The following is an 8994-nucleotide window of genomic DNA, read 5'->3' on the forward strand; positions in this document are numbered from 1 at the left end:
AACAGCATCATCCGGTGGCAGCTGGTGGAGCCTCGTCTGCAAAGTTCTACTCTTCCTCTCTAAAAATCCATCCTCACACCCCTGCGGCATTCAACAGTGGACAATGTCCTAAGAGAGTCTTTCTTGCAGAACTGAAATCAGCATCATCTTTATGATATTAAGTGCATTATTAAATCTGCAACATCTGAACCATACCTAATAACACACTTGCTCCACTCAGAGGCAGTTAATGTCCTGCTGTCAGCTGTTAACCCTCAAAATATATCTACTCTAGGCGCAGGGGTCGTAATGGATAAGCAGTAATTAAAAAATTTAAGAAGCACCCAGGAAAGCTTCATGAGGTCTTCTGCATCTCCTCATTTAAGTTCAAAGGTCAAATAAAATCTCTTGTCCTGGCCTCTAAATGAGTCTGATATTTCATGATCCTCTGTAAGCCGGGGGGGGAGAGGTCAGAAATGCTAACTACATTGTGGAGATAAAATCACTGCCCAGAGCTTACTTTTTTTACTTAAGAAGAGGCTTTGAGAAGCATTAAGGAGCTCTGATAAGTCTTTTACAAAAGGCACTTTTGGAGGCATCAAAAAAATTTAAAAAAAGTTATTTAACAGTAACGATGGCAGCAATTGCTCATTAAGTGCTGTGAGCACCCTAGCTGGGGCTGACAGTCAAGATGTGAAATGGATGGACAGAGGAAAGAGGACTGGTGATTTCCTTTTGTGCAGTTGTGTAAATCTTACCTGGTACATGGTGAATTACAGTAGGAGATGGAGCTCACAGCGATGCGTTCCCCATGGGATGATTATTATTCACAGGCAGGAATTAACCAAGAGAGTCACGTCAAGAAGAGATATACGCCTAAACTTTGCAGTCCCCCCCCGCTGTTGACGTATGATGACACTTTGAATGAATCCTTCGAGCTTCAACAGCAAAAGAGCAGGAAAGATGCAAGGCCTAGGCCACAGTTTGAGACTTTTCCTCTGCAGGGCTGCTGTCACTGACAGCCAGCTTCCAGTTCTCAGGGAACAGAGATCATAAAGCACTTGATGAAGGAAAGTGTCCTGGTTTCAGCTGGGATAGAGTTAACTGTCTTCCTAGTAGCTGGTACAGTGCTATGTTTTGAGTTCAGTATGTGAAGAATGTTGATAACACTGATGTTTTCAGTTGTTGCTCAGCAGTGTTTAGACTATAGTCAAGGATTTTTCAGCTTCTCATGCCCAGCCAGTGAGAAAGCTGGAGGGACACAAGAAGTTGGCACAGGACACAGCCAGGGCACCTGACCCAAACTGGCCAACGGTGTATTCCATACCCTGTGACGTCCCATCTAGTTTAGGAACTGGGGGGAATGGGGGTGGGGAATCGCCGCTTGGGGACTGGCTGGGTGTCGATCGACGGGTGGTGAGCAATTGCCCTGCGCATCATTTGTACATTCCAATCCTTTTATTACTACTGTTGTCATTTTATTAGTGTTATCATTATCATTATTAGTTTCTTCTTTTCTGTTCTATTAAACCGTATTAAACTGTTCTTATCTCAGCCCACGAGTTTTACTTCTTTTCTGGATTTTCTCCCCCATCCCACTGGATGGGGGGGAAGTGAGTGAGCAGCTGCGTGGTGCTTAGTTGCTGGCTGGGGTTAAACCACGACAGAAAGCAACTCTGTTCTGGTCAACACTTCAGCTATTTCTTCCCTCCCACGGAGATCACTGCAGCACTAAGATGAAATGTAGCCTTTAGCAGGCCTTAAAAGACCACATATAATAATGTATACAAAACATAGAAGGAAAAGTGTTTTGACCATGAGGGTGGTTAAACACTAGAGCACATTAAAAAAATATCCATCCTTGCAATTGTGCGAAGTGCCGTGCAGCATGCAGTGTATTTTTGAATATTGAAAAAACACAGTGTCTGAACACAGCACCCATACAGGATGCTTGCCTTGGTGTCCAATGCCTGCACATTACGGGCTCCTGATAGACTTCCTCTGACAGAGGGGGCAGAGCTGTTGCTGTGAGCCCAGCCAGTGATCCACAGGGTGTAGACCACCAGCAGCTTCAAAGTATGTGGTGCAGCCACGTTTGCAGAACTATACCATTTCTCATGGAAGCTTTGCACAACAAGCAAGCGGCCTTTTCTTCCAGAAAGGAATTCATGAAATCGCTATTGTTCTAGTTAGCCAAATGTTTGGTTCCTTGTTAGATTTCTGTATTGTAATTCTGCATATGCTCAGCTATGGTAAAACCATAGCAACTAATGGAGCTACTCAGTCTCTGAGAGTATGAAAAAGCTTAATTATGGGCCGGCACTTAGTTTCTCGCATGCTCCTATTCCTTGCAATACAAACTAAGTGCTGGCACATAGTCCCCAATATATCCCACATCCTGCAGGTAATCTACTCAAAATCATCCTAGACCTGTCATGGCCCTGCAAGGATAGCTCCTGCATCTCTGTTTAGCCACTTTATCAGGGATAACTGTAAGCCAGGAATAAAGTTTTCTAATTTTACTGAAGAGAGTCGCTATTGTTAGTTTTTGCTTGGCTCCTTACCCACAACTTTACTTTTTCCAACAAATGAGTATATTTTAACACAGCACCGGCACTATATTTATCATATCACTAGGATGTACCACTTCAAAATTAAATAGAAAGTAACCATAAATTAAGCTCTGAATGTAATAAAAGCTCATTGCATTTATTTAGTTCCTTTAGATCCTGGTCTGAAACCCACCTGAGTAATGAGAGCACTGAAGAACCTTAAACTGTGTTTTCTGGAGCGCAGTGTCATTACCTAATTCTGGTGATGCGATGCCAACCAAGTTAAAGAAGTTGAGACCCATCACTTTCCATAATAAATCGTCGCACTAATTAACCAACTTCAATACTATGTGTCTCTGTTGATCCACTTCTACTGAAATTTTCTCTGGAGAAAAAAACAGTATCCTATTGTTTAATACAGGTTTAGGACCACATTTTTCTTCAATGATTTCACATTGTCTTGAGTCTTTTGAGGTTCAAGCTTGTAACCATCTGAGATGCTGGGAAACACATTGCTGAGGCATAGTCCTCTTTGGCCCGCTTTGGATTAACTTCCCATACCGGTTTCACTGGACAACAAATCTCATTGTTGCCCTCTATGGTGCACCTACAAAGTGCCCTGTTTTCATCATAAATTCACAATAAATTACCATCGTCTTTTCCGTGCTGCACCTTGAAACTCATCATTCCTCTTACAATAAAGCTACACAACAAACAAATTCCTGGATTAAAATCTCCACAAAATTTTCTATTCTCAGCAAACTCCTATATGAGAACCTCCAGCATAATGCTCTACCATCAGCACTTTCTTATGAGGAAACTTTACATTACCCCTCAAAAATGTGGAAACAAAGATCTACTGACCCAAGAACAGATAAAAGTCTCCAAAGTTCAGTACAAGCTTAAAAGCAGGAGTTCACTGTGATTTTGTTGCCACGTGTTAATGCAGAGCTGGATTTGAAAGTTGCTAAGCATATGCTTTACACTTCTGTGCGAATTTCACGGAAAAATCAGTATTTGCGCTTGGAGAAGTACAGACACAAGCTATTTTAAATAGCCACAAGGAAACTGGTTTTCAGTGCTCTGAATTGAGGAGTCCTGTATCTCCTACAAAACATTTATTGTGTCAACCAGAACTTCTGCTTACATTATCAACCTGTAGATCCCTATGCAAGCAGAGATGTGGCCCTGAAAAAGTAGAAGTACCATTTTTTAAGTGCAATTTCAGCACTTCAGAGTCAGCCACGAAAAGAAGTATCATCATACAATTAGAGCAAAATTTTTAATTCAACCTCTTACCTGGCTCTGGTCCTCATACGGAGATCCTTTACACTGAATGCAGCTCTCAGCACAGAAGGTAAGAATTACAGAAATTAAGAAAAACAGTTACATAACTGTTAACGAAACTGCTGCCTTTCTGTGAGACTAGCACTGGTGTTTTTTTCCAGCTAACTTTCAGGAATGACATTTGGAAGCTTGCTAAAACATTTACAATTCCTCTAGCAGAGCATTCTCATTCCTACAGATCTTCACCACTGATTAAAGCACACAGCTTAAACACACCATCTAAAAACAAAAAAATGAAACTAATCAGTATATTCTGTTCCAGGGTATGACGATACCACAGCCATACCATACCAGCTACATTTTACCAAAGTTGTCCAATTATTCCTTTTCTTTCCCTGATGACTGGATGGGCCACAAATGGTGGCATTTAATGTTACGCTGTCCCCAGCAGCTGCAGCCCTGGCTTCACTTTGGGTAGAGCTTTAATTAGCTGTGATACTTTGCATGTAATGACAGGTTAAATGTGACTTCTCTTTTTTCAAAGAATTATTGACAGGCATATTTTTTTGTCTCTCACTGAGAAAAGGGATGTGAATACTAAAGAAGTTGCTGTATTAAAAAGGGTAGACAGATAACCTAAAGATATCTTATGTTTCAGGCATATTCCTATTTTTCATATCGAAGAATTTTAATGGCACAGCAATTGGTGTGAAGAGTGTGCAGGTTACTGACAAGAAGGCTCAACTTTTGCTGCTCATGCTCGTACAATGCAATGCAGGCAATATCCCCAGTAAAGTCACCAGGGCTTCTCCCTTCCTTATGGAATGATGCAAGCAGTAAGACATTACAGGACACAAGCCTGGAGGTGCAGAATGTAAATCCAGAGTTGGAGTCTTCCATATCCGTCTGTTTTACAGTCTTGCAAGATGGGGAAATGCACCGTACCAGGTATCTAAACATCACTCCTAAGAAATTGTGCTTCTAATTGTTAAGACAGTCTGAAAATACAGAAAAATACCATTTCAATGCATTTGTTATCATTGCATAGTTATGAAAAAACACTTCCCACATTGATTAATAGCTTACTTATTTAAGCACCATAGGTCAGCACATGCTTGTTTCAGTTGCTCTGTTACTTTCCTATAAAACTACAACTAAAGTTTGAATGTAGGTCGGTATTAAGACTGTAAATTCTTTGACACTGCAGGTGTTACTTTAACTGCACCTGGTACTATGGGATGTTGCCTGGGGTCTGATGCAACAGAGGCAACAGGTTTGTTAAATTAAGTCCTTCTTTACATTGATTACACACCTAAATGCAGAGAAAGACAAACCGGTCATAGTAAAATAATCTGGGAATGTAGCGATCATTTCCCCTCTCCTCCCAGCAGTGGCCATGCTCACACTCCTGCTGCTTTCCCATGAAAGCACTTGTGCTTCTCAGACCCCAACCACTGCTCTCCTGCCTGTGACCAGTGTGGGCAGAACAACCTATGGAGGAAACTCCTGCATGGTTTATTGAGGATATTAGACCTTCTGGCAAAAGTCCTTGCAGATCCTAAGAGAAGTCTGAGGCAGCTGCGGTGCCAGCATTGATTACATTGACTTACTGTTTGCCTTTCTGGAAAGGAGCAAGATATACCAAGATGCTGATATAACAAATCCCTACTTTATTATACTTTAACGCTGAGCTTTTACCCCACACAAAGCTGGCTGCCATTTATCTTCAAGTTGCCTGCATAGCATGTAACTCACCCTAAGTGATTCTACCCCCCACCCCGAGATACACGTTCGCCTCCTCCCCAACCTCCCTTAGTCCCCCAGCCCTTAGCTTGTGTGCAGCTTAGAGTCCTGAAGGAGAGCTGTGCTAAATATTAACCAGTCCCCTTCCACAAAACATAAGACCGAAACAACTTTACTGCATGTGAAAGTCCTTCTAAAACATACCTGACATAGCCCAGCGCCATGGCCAGTTTCACATGTGCTTCAATGCTGAAACTCACTTTTTGTTACAGATGGTGAAGAAATGTGTTTACCTTCTGAGCTTCTCTCTTTTTTTCATAGACAACATTAGTTTAAGTAATGGATTGGCAAATGTCAAACTTTCCTTGCAGGTCTGAATTTGTGTTTGTTGGAGTTGCACGCATGCCTGGAATAATATATTAGCTTATAATTAATTCCTCCAGTTTCAGATTGGACTACCTCATTTCAAGACATATCACAATTTTCTCCTATATCCAACAGAAAGCATATATTCCAAAAATCTCTTAATCTGAAAAATATGCTTCACTCTCAAAGCTCTGTGGCTAATGTACTCATGCAATCAAGCACATTTCTTTTAGTGAGTGATTGAGACAATACTCTTTAACTGACTGCAGAAGATAGGTCTTTTAATGTCTTACCTAAAATTTTTTTGTAAAAAAGCTAAAGTCTATCCTCAAAAGTATGGAATTTAATGGGAGATTAACCCAAACAGTGTAATTTACAGCAGCATGAAACGAGTCTGCATCAGCTGATTTAGGAATTGAGGTGCAAGTGTCATACACCCGTCTTCCACACACCACCAAGGCATATCAAATAAGTCCTAAGAACTACTTTCAGAATAATAACAGTCCAAAGAAACATTCTTAGATTATGATCATATTAAGTTGTTTAAAATACGGGGCACGTAGAATTCATCAAACAGTTACATCAGATGGAAATCAGGCTTCTCTTCCAAAAGAGCTGAACATAGGGTAGGTCTTAGCATAGGCTTAGCAACCTTCCTGGACTGTTCCCAGCTCTCAAATGCTTTAGCAAAATGCTTCTAAAAAGTGGAACAGACATCCAAAAGGGTTTCATACAGCACCATCAAATTGTAGCTATCATTTTGATAGATATGAGGGTGGCTACTTGGAAAAGCAGACAGCAAGTAGGAAGAAAACACTGTCAAACAGTGACATGAGCAGACATTACCAGCTGGTATGAGATTTAGGTTATTTCATATGAAAGAAGGGAAACAATAGTAGCCAGTAAATCACTCCAGCACACCCAGATTTAAGCGTCCCCCGCTGCATTACTTCCCCAGCACACAGTGTTCATTTGTCCATTCATTCTTACTCATTCACTTACCTGCCGAATTTATAATATACAAAGCCTTTAGCATCTTACAGACTAGCAGCAATGTGCAGGCAAACAAGAGAATGGCACTGGCAGCCCCCAAAGTGGGGACCCTCACAGCCTACCTCTGCCCAGCAGGCTCTGGATTCACCCAGGCTGTAACTCAGAATAGACATATTTCATCGCATCATTGATATTACACTTGACTGATAACTTTTCTCAGGCTTGGTACAGTAAAATCTTATTAGAAAAAGCCTGATTGCAGTTGTGTCACATTATACACTGTGTTTGATATCTTATCCTCCCTTTAAAAATGCTGACATCTTCCACTTGGCCCCTCACCACACCCCCAAAAATCTTGATTTTCCATTTTTCTCTGAACAAAGGCTTTCTGAAAGCAGGAGGCCCTCCAGCTGCCAAGTGCTACCAGTGCGGGCTGTTCCTGCAGCCCTGTTCAACTGAACTGTTCTCTTCTCATTAGCATTAATGTGACAGTTGTTCTCACTGTGTAGACTCTGCTTAATATTGGATTTAACAGAAGGAATTATACATCAAAATAATAATACTGAGGCTGAAATAAAGCTCTGTTATTTTCATGCCATTGCTAATATGTACAGAACAGATTTATTAAAACCGTGAGTCAGCCCTTGCAAGAAACTAGAGATATTGCTTGTAAATAAGCAACTTTGGTGTTTATTCCTCCTGCCTTCTCGTCTGCTGAGCTGTACTAGCAAAGTGTGCCTTCTGATAAGCAACGTCAGGCTAATTATCCACAGAGATTTTTAAGCTGCATATTTTCTCTCTGGACTAATGTAACCCAGATGTGGGAAAGGCATGGTTTTAATCAATCCTTCTATACATGCCATGACACTCATCATATGTGCACACGTAGGTATGTGCATCACCCAGTAAAATAACCATGTTGCACACAGTTAACAAGCTGGCTGTTACATGCTGTTTTGTTTGCTCTCCTTTTATAGGATTTTAGCGCTGCCTCCAAACAAACTGGTTCTGAAACTAAACAGGTAAATACTCTTAATGCTTATAAAGCACTCTTTCCATAGCTACAAAAGTTTTCATAAGCGATTGAGCATGACTGTCAAGTAGTTTCACTGCAGGTAAAAAGGGAAGATTAAAAGCTATGTACTATTGCTATCCTGTTCTATAAGAGCTTGAGAAACAGAGGGAACCAGCATTCCCTCCAGGACGTGGGCAGTCAGTTAAAAGGGACGCACCACCAAAGCCCGAAGTAGAAGCTTCAACGCAGCCAGTGCTCTACAGCCACCCAAGGTCTTTTTTTCTGAAGTGTGTGACAGAGCCAGGCTCTGGTGAGAACAGAGCTCTGCACGAACTGCAGGGTGACTTACCAACACCAAGCTCACCAGCGCAGGATACAAAAGGAACAGCTGCTTCTCACCTCTGGTGACACCTGAGGTCAAATGCAGTGAGCAGAGGCAGGTTTCCTCCCAGACCATACTCCTCCAGTAACAGATGCTCTCAAAGATCAAACTCGGACCCAGAGAGCTAAAGGGAACAGCTCGCTGCACATCGGTTTGTGTGGATTCCCAGCTGTGCCAGCACTTGTATGGGACACCCCTCAATTTAACAGCCCCAGCCCGACCAAGATGTGACGGCTCAGCCATCTGAGGGGGCTCTCGGCTGTTGCTGCCGAGACTTTGCTTTCACAGAGGTGAGCCCATCTCAACAATCTCCCCCTTACCTCTTCGACTGCTCCCTTAGCTGAGGGATGAAACACAGGGAACCAATCCTCCCAGCTGGCATGGTGTGAAGAGAGCAAACCCACCCCTAGCACTTCTGCTCTCCTGCAGAGGAAGCCAACACATCCTCCTCTCCTCACTGGAAATGCAAACCAGCAGCAGTTAATGACACTGAAAACAGCTGCCTCACTTTCTGGTCATCAGCCTGTTGATCACATGAAGAGTGGGCACGAGTTTCAGCCTAGCAATAAAACATTAAGGACTTGAAGCTGATCAGAAACTGGTTCTCATCAATAAATGAAGCAGATCTATTTCTTTCCTTTTCTTTGTCCCCAGATAGCATTATTTCTCCTTTGACT

The sequence above is a fragment of the Buteo buteo genome, chromosome 5 (assembly GCF_964188355.1).
Source record: "Buteo buteo chromosome 5, bButBut1.hap1.1, whole genome shotgun sequence".
Taxonomy (NCBI): Eukaryota; Metazoa; Chordata; class Aves; order Accipitriformes; family Accipitridae; genus Buteo; species Buteo buteo.